This window comes from Centrocercus urophasianus, unplaced genomic scaffold (assembly GCF_019232065.1).
Source record: "Centrocercus urophasianus isolate 14NV4802_14NV808 unplaced genomic scaffold, USGS_Curo_1.0 seq_73, whole genome shotgun sequence".
In the NCBI taxonomy this organism is placed as follows: Eukaryota; Metazoa; Chordata; class Aves; order Galliformes; family Phasianidae; genus Centrocercus; species Centrocercus urophasianus.
This window is the reverse complement of record NW_024885344.1, coordinates 1,752,943-1,767,046: the sequence shown is the minus strand read 5'-3', so window position 1 is coordinate 1,767,046 and position 14,104 is coordinate 1,752,943.

Here is a 14,104-nt window from a genome sequence, read left to right as displayed (position 1 = left end):
AATCAGGCTTGTTTATGAGTAAAATAGGACCAGACTTCCCCATTGAAAGACATAAAAACTGCAATGTTAATTGGGTCTCTCATCCATTTTCACTTCTCAGACCACACATAAACAAATGTGAGCTGAATAATAAGGTTCCCCAAGTCCATACCTGCCAGTGTACCTGAAATTTTCAATGTTTCAATGTTAGTATCATAATGCATCACCAGTGCTTTAAAAGGTAAGCTTGTCCTTCTGCTCTCTTCTATCTGATGTATGTAAGCTGTACGACATCCTTTATTGCAGAATACATTCTAAAATTCAGAGTTTTCATTGATGAAAAATGTTTCTTTGGTGCCAGCTGACTTTTCTCATACATTTTTAGATCATCAATCTCTCACATAACCCTCTGGATTAATCTTTTTTTTCTCTGTCTTATTGGTGTTTATGCCTTCCATTTGATTTGCTCTAGTCCTTGCATTAGTCAGGTTACAGCCTCTATGCAGAATTACCTATTTTACATCTTTCCTCACAGATAAGTCTCTCTATGCCTGTAATAATTTTCTTTTTCTTGCTTACTTTGGTGTTCTTCCAGTTTTGTTGTCATTTTTTAGTGATAGGTATCTGTTATAGTTTCTAAACTGTTCCTGGGATATAAGCCAGGAGTGATAAATCTGCTTGAGTTTGCTGCAGTCCAAGACAGGTGTGTATCTATTCACATTGAATTTAGGTTTGAAACAACGATTTTAAATCTTAAAGAAAACCAACAGATATGTATATACAATATGCCTGCAGCATATTTCATATTAAAAACATTTTGAAGCGTTTTATAGCCATTCCTCACAACATATGAACCCTCCAGTTTCCCCTACTGGAAAGCTTAATGCTGACCTCACCTATGTGTCCACCTGTAGGCAGGATAGGAAGCCTTACAATGACATTATTTTCTTTGGTGTTGGTTTGTGTATGTTCTTTTCCTCCTTGCTTCTTCCTACAATATGCTAGGGATATGGTCCTCTTCCATATTAACTCTAAATAAAGGAATTACACTGCTATTATGTTAACTGAAATGATTAACTGCTCCGTATTACCATCAAATACTGGGATACTATAAACTATAAAATACTGGGATTCTAATGTATCAAAATGTTGTACCAGAAGTCTTCTGGAGACAAAGGAGTCAGTATTAGTTTGAATTACTATAACACATTCGGGAATTATGAGGAAGATGAAATATCAGTACTCACATTAGAAGTTGTCCAGAATTGTATGTTAAAACTGGAAAAAAATTCATCATGTTAGTGAGAACAACTTCCAAATTTTTCAAAGGATAGTAGTAAAAAAAAAAGTATATGGGATATATAGTAAGGATGTTACACCTATTACATTTAGCCTGCCATACAGTTTCCTAAGAATGTTGTGATACTGAGAGCTACAGTGTATGGGAGAGGGGAAAAGGCAGATTCATGAAGGAGAGCTCCATTGAAAGTTACCAAACTTATATGAGCCTGGGAAGTTCCTGAGATAAAGTGGTTGGGATCTGGGATGGGCTTTGGGAGAAGAGTCCCAGTGTGTTTCCCTTGTGCTTACCTGCCTCCAAAGACTTTCGTATGTGTCCACCACTGGGGACAGGATTCTGGAGGACAGGATACTGGAGAGAACATTTCTTTTTTAAGAGATATTATTTTCCTCTTATTTTCATTGGTGTAGTTTATGATAACCACACGTGTGAAAAGTGGAACAGTCAAGTGGAGAGAACACATGTGAAAAATACACCAGTTAAAAGAAAGACTGACTACCCCTGGGAAAAAAAATCTTTTTGCTCACTACAGGAGGAAATTTCCACACAGGAAACTTCAGTCCTTGTTCACTGTGACTTTTTATTTATATGCTGCTCTTCACTTCATATATGGGTTCTTTAGGCTGCATATGGGCATGCTTGTTCAGTTGTACCTATATTTTACACTACTACTCTGTGATTGAGAATCCTAGTTGTTTTGCATGTACTAATTATTGTTTTCTTCTGCCATATGGATTATATCAGACTGATGAGATGCTCCACCCATGGAGGCACTCAAGGCCAGGTTGGATGTAGCCCTGGGCAGCCTGAGCTGGTGGGTGGCAGCCCGAGCCCATGGCAGGGGTTTGGAACCAAATGACCCTTGATGTCTCTTTCAACTCAAGCCATTCTGTGATCCTATGATTCTGGCTTTTTAGGTTCCATTACTTCCTAATAATTCATGTAATTGACTATTCTTGGTTTGCCTGATAGAAGGTCATATTCCTAGGATCAAGATTCAGTAGCTCTGTTTTCCAGTGCGACTCCTCTGGTAATTGGCTGAAAAGCTGAAAATAGCAAATAGCTACAAGAGATACCCCAGACACCAGAAGCAGGTCACTCATAGCCCATGCCACCAGTGAGTTTTGGGAAATCTGCAGCTTGCATTGCAAATAATGTGGAAAAGAATGTGAAATGTCTTGAGCAGTATGACCCAAAGGAGATGATCCATATGGAAATCAGCAATAGGTGTTTCTGTGCAAACCCCTAGTGAGAGTTAGGCTCAGATTACCAAACACACAAAAAAAACTAGTGCTAAAAAAGGAGGTCTGTGTATCGTAACACCTTCTAGCAACTCTCAAATGGATACTTACAGCAGGAAAAAAAAAGCTGTTAGTCCCAGTGGGAAGCCTTGACCCTGGGTTACCTTAACATAGAAATATGTTAGAATAGAAACAGTTGGTTTTCTTTACAAGACGCTCGTGAGTATCAGCCATTTGTCATAATTGACACTCTGGTGGTGTTCAAACTGAGATGGATAAGCCCATGTAATTATTACCACAGGAGTTATATTCTAGGAAAACGGGCACAGCAGAAAGATGGCTTCATTACTTATTCCCCTTTGTATCAGGCTGCTGGAAGGGGAGCAGTCAAAGCATTCAGATCAGGGTAGGTGGCTTTTGGGGAAATTAGACCTCTGTTTTAGCAGCTGGAATCCTGTGGTAAGCCAAATTCTGTTAGTTCTTCTCTAATCTGCTATGTCTTCTTTCCCCCTTATGCTTTTATAATTTATTTCAGAGCTGTTAGCGCACAGTGCAATGGATTTAAAAGTCAGAAGTTTGTAAAGGACTCATATGTTTCTGGGTAAACATTAAGTGGGAAGAATTCCATGGCAGTGATGCTTGAACGGGGCTTTCCCTGCCAACCTCCAGGTAGAAAGTTCCCAGTTAGAAAGTCTATAACTAGCATCAGAAATGAGCAGGGTTACGTCAGCTCTTTGTTCGTTGTCAGTATTTCATTAGAAAACAGTTCTTCCACTTACAGGATTGGTAAATCTTCTCAGGCTCAGGTAACGATTTCAATCCCTCCAAGGAGAATATCAGCAAATAAAAGTCATTGTTCTGTAATATGGTTTGGTCATCCTAATGAAATGAGTTCAACAGTCCCAGGTTGGTTGTTAATAGATGCACACAAAATAAACATGCTGTCACCAAAAGAATGTCTCCATGTAGTTCTCAGACCGAATCAGACCCAGCCACCCAATTCCCCTGCACTTTCTCTCCTTCTTCCATTTGGGTTGCTGTTCTCTTCTGCCAAATCTGGGATTCCCTTGGGTGAATGTCAAATTCAGAATTTGAATTTATCTTTTGTAACACACTCATCCTCTCATCTTCTGGGGAGAATGTATGTCAAGGATTCTCTAGCATCTTCTTAAGGGTAATGGCCATTACTGGTGGACCACAATTTCTTACAACTCCCTTTTAAACACTACTTCTTATAGTGCGCTCATCATCTTGTTGATATTTCTCTGTAGAGGGATTTCTTTTTCTTCTCAGTGATGCGAAAAAAAAGTTATTTTTATGATTTATAGTATTACTTGCAAAAAAAAAAATCAAATAACTTTATTGGGCTAAATCATTTTGTAAGAACTACTATTAACTTTTTTTTTTTAAATTTATTTATTCTGCACATCTGAATTATTTCTTATTACAGACACATTTGCTTCCTTAGACACTGGTATACTGGTATTCTGGTATTCTTTCTCCTTCCTAAAGCAGTTCAGAGTGGCTGTTTCTTATGTAAATCACCTTACTATAAGGCTTTTTTGCATCTCACCTTTCAAAACACTGTGAATATTCCTTGTCCAGGTAAAAGCAATTTTGTAATCTAGGAGTGGAGCATCAAATGTAACGTGGTACAGAACTGAATGATATGCAATGAAGCTTTAGGTTTGTGCAGAGATGTTTTCACAGTCACTTGCAGGAAGCAGCAGCTCCCAGAACCTTTGGGTTTTGATCTCAGCAGGACAGGGAAGCTGCTGTCTTGAAGAAGAGTGAGATTGTTTGAGTGAAGTGTTCATTAATACCTTGCTTTTGCACAAAGCAGAGGCTTGCAAGATACAAGCAATGTAACTTTTGTCAGCGTATTGCCTCTTTGAAATGAATCATCTCTGTTATTTTCCTGCACTTCTGATGACATTTCTACCCCTCACCTTTTGAAAAAGAAAACAAATAGCAAAGTGTACTAAAAACTGCTGATCTCTGAGCTAATGTACCTCATGTAGCTTCATACAGGTCCTTTACTACTGTCTGACTGTCTTGGATCCTTGTATCCTTTCCCTTATTGTTGCTTTGGATCTCCATTGTGAGAAGTACAGCCCAAGGTAGTTTCACCTGGGAGGAGCGCAGGGATCTTCCCTGTCACAGAAGGGATCTGTTATGTGACCACTTGTGTGCCACTGAGTTCACACAGTGTACTGCACAGAATATAGAATCACAGAGTCATTAAAGCTGGAAAAGACCTCCTCGTTCATCTGGTCCAACCTCCAGCCCATCCCCACCATGCCCACTGACCACATCCCTCAGTGCCACATCCACACGGCTCTGGAACACCTCCAGGGATGGTGACTGCACCACCTCCCTGGGCAGAGAGGTCTTCTGTCAACTCGATTTCCCTTGCCTTTCTTTAATAGGGCTGGATTTCTCCCTCATTATTAATATTATTAATAAGCGTGTATATTATAATAGCGCTTAAAGCAGTAATCTCAAGAGGCAGGGGAAGGAAAGTGGCCCTTCTCTCAGGAGACAGAAAGTTTGCTAATGCCCTGTGAGGGAATGACAGATGATTTCTCTCTCAGGTTACACGCGCTCTAAATCCTCTTCACCATTTCTTTCCAGCAATGGGGAGAGCAGATGCTACTGTAACAGCACAGAGCCTGTGTGAGTCCCTTACAAGGACCTTTTATTACTGCAATGAGTAAAAACAAGTGGCTTAGATGGCCGCTCCCTATTTTTAGAGATGTTTACGTTCCTGAAGGATGTATTTGATCCCCTTACTTGGCTTTGGCTAGTTTTCCATCGTTGATTTTACTTTGATTTTTTTTTTCTTTTCTTTTAGTGTGATATGGGAGGATGAAGGTGGGAGAAAGCTAACGTCTGTTTCTCGGAGCTGTTGTGTTGGAATTTGTTAACCTGACATTTTGTATGCTGTGATGTGCTTAGTTCCCTTCCTAGCTGTTCCTAGTAGCCATGGGGATACAGACAGCAGAAATCACACCTCTCTCACACACTTTCTCTTCTGAAAAGCAAAACTGGTGAAAATGATAGACGAATGATTGTGGAAACAAATCTTTGATGTGACCTCAGATAAAAATGCTACGAGGTTTTTGAAGAAGAAATTTGCTTTCATTTCACCACTTTACTGTAACCCAGTGTGCAATAACTGCTTTTATACCCAGAGAGCAGTAGCCTTAACTCAGTTGCCTTTTTAGGACCTGAGCCATCTTCTACATTTGTCATTGAAACTCCTTCTGGTGCTTTCCTTGGAGATTTGACCAAACCTCTCATCCAGGGATTTCTATAGAAATTCCAGTGAGATAGGGATCGGTTATCAGCTCTGGATAATCACACTGTGGACAGAAGGCTGATCAGATATGAACTTGATTGAGACATTGGTCAATGTTGATACTGATCTCTTGTTAGATATTGGTGGATTTTGAGAACTTCTGATAGTTTATATCACAATTACTGTCCTACAGGTGGAAAGTTGCTACCTTATATCTCTTCCTCTTAAACATTCTTTTTTATATTCGATGTCTTTTTACATTTTCTTAAAAAGATTAAGATTCTTTTCCATTTCCATGTTTTGTTGGCTATTTTTTTTTTTATTATTATAAGGATATACAATAGTCCATCTTCAGATAGAGAAGTGCACAGCTCTGGAATAATAAGGAAACATGATATAGAGACCTCAAATCTAATAGGTTATTGATGTTATTTCAGACTGAGTATTTTACTACTCATCTTAAAGAGCAGGATGGAGAGCCAAGTTCTGACAAATGCTTTGAGTGTGAGAGCAGCAAGCGAGGGAATGATTGATTGGGTAAGGACAAGGTCTGAGGAACAGATACACATACACAGAGGCACACACACACACATAGATAAATACTGTTCACCACAAGTGTGGGCTGGAACAGACGTCTTGAGTGTGCATGCAGCCTCAGTGTGCAAAGACCTGCCTTCTCCACACGTGATGCACACACTTGTAGAGGAAAGTGTGAGTGTTTATGCACATGTACACATCTGATACAGAGGTAAATGACAGACAGCTTCAGTAGTTCATTTCTTGCTTTTATAAAATCAGGAAATGGTGGCGATCTTGAAAAATCTGAGGAAGCTTTGAGAAACCTTTGGAGAAAAGCACGATTCTTCCGACTCTCGTTAAGTAGAACACTTGGAGCTGTCTGCTCCACCTCCCCTACCACAAGTGCATCTGATACACTGTACAGAGATTTCAAAGTTTAATTTAGCTTAACTCTTGGCTGCAATCAACTGCTGATAAATTTAGTTGGGGGATTAGGGAACTTAAAAGGCTAATAGCTCCTTAGAAGGAGCCTGAAGATGAGAGAGCAAAACAAAAACATCTGCTAAAAATCTCCCTCAAACGGTGGCACACCACGCTCTGCTTACAGAAAGCCATCATTTTACAGAAATAAATGGGTGGTTTTCAGGGGAGAAGGGCTTTCTGTAGGTACAGACGCTTGGAGGAAGAAATCCAAAGGTGCAACTCTTTATGTGTTGTTACTTTTATGAAGCCATGGAGGTGATATCTTGATTGGAATCAATAGCGTGTAGCAAATACCCTTCCCTAGCTCTAGATACTTTGCTATCCCAGAAGAAAAAAGCTGTTGGTAACTTGTCGTGCCTACTACATCTGATGTGTAGACTGTCACGTTTAGATAAGGTCTTTGCACTTCTGTGGCAGTATTAATTCAAATGAGAATTCATAAGCAGGGCTTCTTAACACTTTCAGTGGATAGCAAAGGGGATGCATTGACCAGTATTTCCTATGTGCAGTCCAAAAAGAAGACTCAATCCAAATCAACCCATGAAAATGTGCTCAGCTATTCACTTGGAGAATAGCTTTGTTAGAAAAGATTACAAGTTTCTTTTCCTAAGTGTTCCTTCCTCATTTGTTTTTATATTGCATCATATTATGTAGATTCAACTGTAACCAGGGCCTTTCGTAAGTATTGCACTTCTGTGTCTCACAGAGAGAAACAACTCTTGTGCACTGTGATCGTGCATCTCTGAAACCTGATTTAGGATTTAAATGGGAATGGTCAGAAACTATTTCTTGCCTCTCCCTTCCTTCTTCTGCTATCTCAGCTATGTTTTCAGTTTTTCCATTGTCTGATGGCCCAGGAAAGGACTTATGTGAGAAAAGGTCAAAAAAAAAAAAAAAAAAAAAAAAAAGTATTTGAATAATTATTATTCAAATTAAGATGGAGTAATTATTCGATGAAAATTAAATCTGCTTAAAAAGAAATGCCCCTTCACACAGAGTTTAATTATCTGGTGACTTTAGCAGCTGGATGGCTATTATTCCAACAAAGGGTTCATTGAGATTTGAAAAAGGATTATATGTAAAAGTAGCATATCTGCTGTTTGCCTATCTAAGCCTTGTAGGCTTTGAAAGCATCAGTCAATCATCAGTAGGACTAAGTATGGGAACTATGCTGGCTGAAGCAGCCAAGTGTATTTTGTTATTTTTTTTCCCTGCATCATATAAATTAAGGCACTATTGGAAGGAAGAGACTCAAAGTAGGATTACAGGTCAACTCTTAGGAATCAAAAGATGGATTCAAGAATGAGAGAAGCTAAACATTTTGTTAGTACAAAATTTTCTGATGTTCATAAACTCTTTGCAGAGTTACATCATGACAGAGGTGGGCTGGTAAGCATTACGTCTGGCATGCAAACATACGTGAACAGTCATTTCTGATTGGACTGTAGATGTAAGAATCCAATTTTAAGCTGCATAACTTTTCCTGCATCCTTTTTTTTTTCAGCGCATCAGACATGTAGCCAGGCATGCTAGATTTATTTATATGATTTTATTTCTTTTAGTAAGTATCTTGATGTCTGAAGGCAACTGCGCTGGCAAGAATAAAGAGACTTATTAGTAGGAGCCAAACTACTTTGACAAAAGAGTATCTGAAGAACTACATTTATTACTGATATAACTAGTGCAGATTTAGTGCTTGTTCAGTGCATGTGTTTTGCCTCTATGCATTTTCACAATGGCTGTCTTCCACTCCTGCCCCATTTGCAACTGGGTTTCTAGCCAGCTAGTCAATATCTCTGTTTTTAGGATCATAGAATGGTTTGATTTGTAAGGGATGTTTAAGATCACCTATTTCCAAACCTCTGCTATAGGCAGAGGAAACCTCCCATCAGGTTGCTTAAAGCCCCGGCTCCAAAAGCATTATTCCATGTAAAGCCTTGTAAGCATTTAGTGGTGAAGAAAAATAATTTCTCATGACCTAATGGCTATTTTTTTGACAATTAATGAAGCTAGTCTTGTTAGTTATCATTAGCCTTCATCACCACAAATCACCACTGCTGACTCATGCTCAATTCTTGAGCATGAATTTTCCATCAGGCCCTCCCAGGTCCCATTTTACAGGGCTGCTCCACGGCCAGCTGCTCCCCACACTCTTTCTAACCTGGGTGCAGAACTTTACGTTTGCTGAATTTCATGGTTTTGCTGTTGGCCTATTTCTCCAGCTTGCCTAGGTCCCTTCAAAAGGTGGCTGTGCCCTCCTATAGGCCAACAGAATGCTGCAAAAAAAGTGCTTCCATGCAGTCAGGCAGGAAACAAAATACAGATCTGAATAACTGGAGGAAATGCTAAAGCAACCAAACACAAGTGCAGGCATCTTTGACATTTCCCTATCTTGGACTTGCATCCTTTTTTGTCAGTCAGAAAAACCACCTCTTAATAGTTCTCGTTTCCCAAAAGTACTCCTCTTAAAATAGCCCTTTTCCAGTGTGGAATTCAAAGAAAACACAGGAAATCAAAACAGAGAACATTGAGAATAATGGCAACAAACAGAAAACAAGAGAATGAGAACATAATTCAGGACTGGTTTCAGACTCTTTCTAAAGAACAAATCAATAACTAAAATATGAGAAGACAAACGATGAAGGTGTATGAAAGGAGAGGATTAGAGCAAAGTCGGTCAGCATAATTGCTAGCATCACAGAGCTGAAGGAGGGAGGAGGAATGCTAGGCAGCCATGCTGGCAGGCAGTGGAAAAGGGCTCTGATCTGCTGGCTTTAATAACAGGAAGGTCTTGGCAAAGAGCATTGTCACCTCAGGGTACCTGAGGCAGATTTTTGGGTGACAAGAGAGAATATCTCAAGCAGAAATAATCCAAGGAAGGAAAGGGAATGGTTCTTATTCCTCAGTTTTCTCTTCCTTTCTCCTAATATAAATTATCCCGGCTTATCTAAGAGAAATAATTTATTATCAGCCTGCAGGCTGGTCAGCTTCAGGTCTCCCATAAATTAGATAGTCAGACACATGTGGGTCAAGTGCGGAAATGCAAAGCTTGTCTTCAGAGGAGGGATGGATTCTTCTCAATCCTTCTTTACTTTTGAGTGTTCTTACACATCTCTATTTACTGCCTTTACAAACTTATGTTCCTTTTTCTGCCCACTGCCCTTTCTTCTCTTTTTATTCAGCAAACACGTTGACAGCTACATCAGCTCAGTATATCAAAGGAGCTGACTTCTATGCTTTTTGTTTATTCCATATTTTACATATGGAATAAAGAACTATGCTCCTCATCCTGGTATTTCCCTCTTTGTTCTCTCATCCTCTTCACACTGATAGGAGCTAAAAATGAAGTAGTCTGGAAATTAAAGCTCATTATACTTGATTGCAGCTGGACACCAGTTAGTATCTCATTTCTTTTAAAATTCTCAAGAAAAAATTTCTTTAATTCTCAGCTATATCTCTGAACTATGACTGTACAGCTGTACAGCTAAGTCTGCCTTCTTTTTCCTTGAGACCCGGTCTGCATTTAATACTGCAGGTCAGTATAATTATACCAGAAGAAGCATTTAGTGGGGAGGATATTGCACCATCCAAAGAAATCTTCAGGTAACACAGTTTATTTTGTTCTAACAGAAAGTGTTTGCAGTACAAGTGATAATAACTTTTTTTTTTCTTACTATTTAACCTGTAATTCAAGCAGTTTGCCTGCCTATTGGTTGATACAGTCAAGACAACTTAAAAATGGAGATGGGAGAAGAGAATGGTGTGGGATATTCTCCTGGTATTATCAGCACCAGAGTAGAAATAAGCAGTATTGAAAATTAGTCTAATTCAATGCTTTCTGTACTGTGGAAAGGGATGATTTCACTAAAAAGGTTCAGCAAAAGTTGGTCCAGTTGGCTGGAAGCACGAAAGTGTGTCTGGCACAAAAGTTTTTCTACTCAGTTAATGGGAACATATCCACTTCCAATTCCTTTTTGAGTACGATCAGGCCAGGTTTTGAAGGCTATTGACCATTTTGATTTTGATAGAATCTTGTATAATTCAGACTCTTGTCTGAGATGCACAGACATCAACTGGGGTGGGGAAAAAGAGACAGCAGCTTCTCTTTAAAACCTTTATTATAATGTTGCAGAAATTAGTTCTTATTCTGTCTCATTGTAGAATTAAAAAAGACTCATGGCCAACAGTCTGACTGAGTATAACAGCAGCTTCATAGGATTTAACATCGGCAAAAAAGGGGAGAAGAAAGAGCCTTGAGTTGACTTTTTGGAATTGTTGGCAGACCTATTGGATCAATGTGTTGACAAACAGCACAGGGGGAGATGGTGAAAGATCCCTTGTATATCTGAGAGCCAAAAATTAGCCAAACAGCTCTGAGAAGCTTGTTGCTTGTCTGGCTCATTTCCACCTCCCTTCCCCCATTTCTCCACAGCAGAAGTGGTGTTGGAAGGTGTGTACTCTGGCTGGCAGGCTGTCGGAGGAGACTGGCCTCAAATTACACAGCATGAGAACTCTGTGCATAAAATTAGCAGCAGAGTTCTGTGTATTAGGCGCCAGGGAAAAATGTCACATTCAGCAGAACGCAGAGGCGAGAGGTGGAATAGAAAGAACTGGAATGGGGCATCATATCCCCCGCCACTTCTGAGTGTTTCACAGCAGGATGAACCGAGAGTGTCCCAGCCAGACAGCCTGAAACAAAATTGTTCAGATAGCAAATACATTTTATTGTATTTCATAGTAAAAAGATTGATTTTTCCTTTTTTCTCCTTCGCTTACTCTTTTTCCTTTTATCTGCAGTGTCTTACTTTATGTCTTTTTGCACAAGGAGATCCCTCTTCACTCATGAAGAAGAGCTACTGACATTTGGTTTTCTGCCCTCCTTTCCACTCTCCTGTTATCTGATTCCCAGTGAGAAACCCACTGTGGTGGCAATAAATTCCAATTCTATGGCAGATACTGCAAGCTGTTCGTAGTGGAATCTGGCAAACAGGGCAAAGGCATTGAAGCAGAGAGACACAGCTCTTCAAGGACTGGATTCTCCAGATGCTATCTCAGTAGCAGGTATGTCATTCAGAAAAATCATTGCAGAAAAGGTCACGGCTGAGGTTGTGTTTTGGCTCCCTCCTTACATCATAAAACCAGGAATTTTTTTTTGCTGTGCCAGTCTTAGATTGCCCTGAAGCACACGTGGTGGATGCTGCATTTCAGTCTGTATGTAGAGGTGAATCAGCAAGAGATGTGAGGTGTAGGTGCACCTTTGCCTGACTGTTTGGAGATGTAAGTAGGTCACTCCAAAAGTAATGCTTCCTATTTATTTCCATGGAAACTGCTACAGCTACAAAGAGCACAATAACACTAGTTGATAATGCAAATTCTCAGATACAAAATACTGTTTTTCAATATTGTCACCACCATGAGCAATTCATTTTCACCAATGATGAACAAGAGCCACTGTCACTATTGCCACAGCTGAAACACACCACCCACTGCCTCACGGTGCTTGCATCCACTGTTTGGTCTCCACACATGTTCAGCAAGCACTGGTGAATGTCAGTGGGTGCCATTTTTTCCACATGAAAAAATTCAGTGACACACTTTTGCTTCATATGCACTTCCATGGCTGAGGCCGTTCTGTCAGACCGCTGCTCTGCTGCCATCTGTCACACAACTACAAAATGTAATGTAATGTTGGTGGGAAGGCTCAACTTCTACTGCCATTTCACCAACATCTGCAAGTGATGTTGTGGGCCAACATCATAAAATAGAAGGCATTACTTTCAGAGCAGCCCTCGCGCATGCACACAATACATACATTCACTCTGCAGTCAGAGCGTGTTTTTATAAGACAAAGTCGGCAGCAATGTCAATTTGATGCATTTCTCCCCTTTTATCCATATTTATTTCTATATTGTGAGTTGATCTGAGAAGCTGATCTGTGGTTTATTAAGAGTTTTCACATCTGGATCCATCGGCTTTATACAGCACAGCCTCACATGTGCCTTCCTGAGGGGCAGGAAAGAGCAAGACTATGTGAGGACAGGGTATCTCCTAAAATACACCACCATATACTCATTTCATGAAGCCACATCAGCCAACAGCCATTATTTTTGTTGGGCTCAGATTACTGCAGCAATCCACAAGCAGGCTGATGCCACTCTTGGGCAGAAAGCTATTCCTCATTTCCTTTTCTTGTTCTCCTTTTCTGTAGTAGAGCAGGCCCAGTGGCTACTGCTGTTTAACAGATGTGATATTTTAGCAGCTGTATTACTTTGTAATAGATCAGGAATCAGTTCTAAGACCTGACACTAGCACATACGTTACTGGCACATTTTTAAAGAGCGCTGTTTCTGTATTTTCAATTTACGTTTGATTTTGAGAGCAGGTGGGCTGCTAAGGATGATAGTTGTGGTTTACCACTTTTCACCTAGCTTTCCCAGAAAATGATCACTCAGTTGAGTTTTTCCCCACCTCACTATCTTCTCATGAAAAAAAAATATTGCTGTCAACCCTATTTTACAGGTGACAGTGTTAAGGGATAAGGAATAACATAGCAAGTCAGAGGCCGAACAGAAAGTATTTAATTATGAGCTCTCTCATTTAGACCCATTTTTTATGTAACGAGGCAGCGTTCTGCCTGTTGAGACGTGGAATACAAAACCTCCAGCTTTCACACCTGAAATGGACATTCTGGCAGCTGACTTGGGATGAGATTGCTTACTTTTACAGCTACTTCTGGGCTCATTCCACAAGCTAAAGGCATAAAGGCTGAATTAATGGCCATTATTTGAGGCAAGCTCTAAGCGTACACCATGAGGAATATTAGCAGAGCAAAACTTTGAAATTTATAGCATCTTGATGCTTGTAACTTCTACATTTGCCACTCGCTTCCCTATCCTAATCTTTGCTCACCAGTTTTATTGGGGAATACTGTCCCAATTTATGAACCACAATCTCTCTGTAATAAGCAGACTGGATATGTCTGCGTCAGAAAATTATGCTTTTTTGACTATATCATTGTAGCTTAAGTAGTACAACTCCCCTAGGGTAACGACAATTATACCAGTGTAAAAGTGCATATCCAAATATAGCTGAGTCCCACATGGGAAGTTACCTTTATACCAGTAATAACTAGGTCCACACTGAGGCACAGATTTATATCCCTAACCTTAGGAACCCGAGGTGACCAAAACAGGAATATGGTTATTTTATAGTTCACATATATTTCAAGGAGCTATATAAAACCTTTAGGGATGGAGTTGGCCCACTTGAGGTGTGATTTAT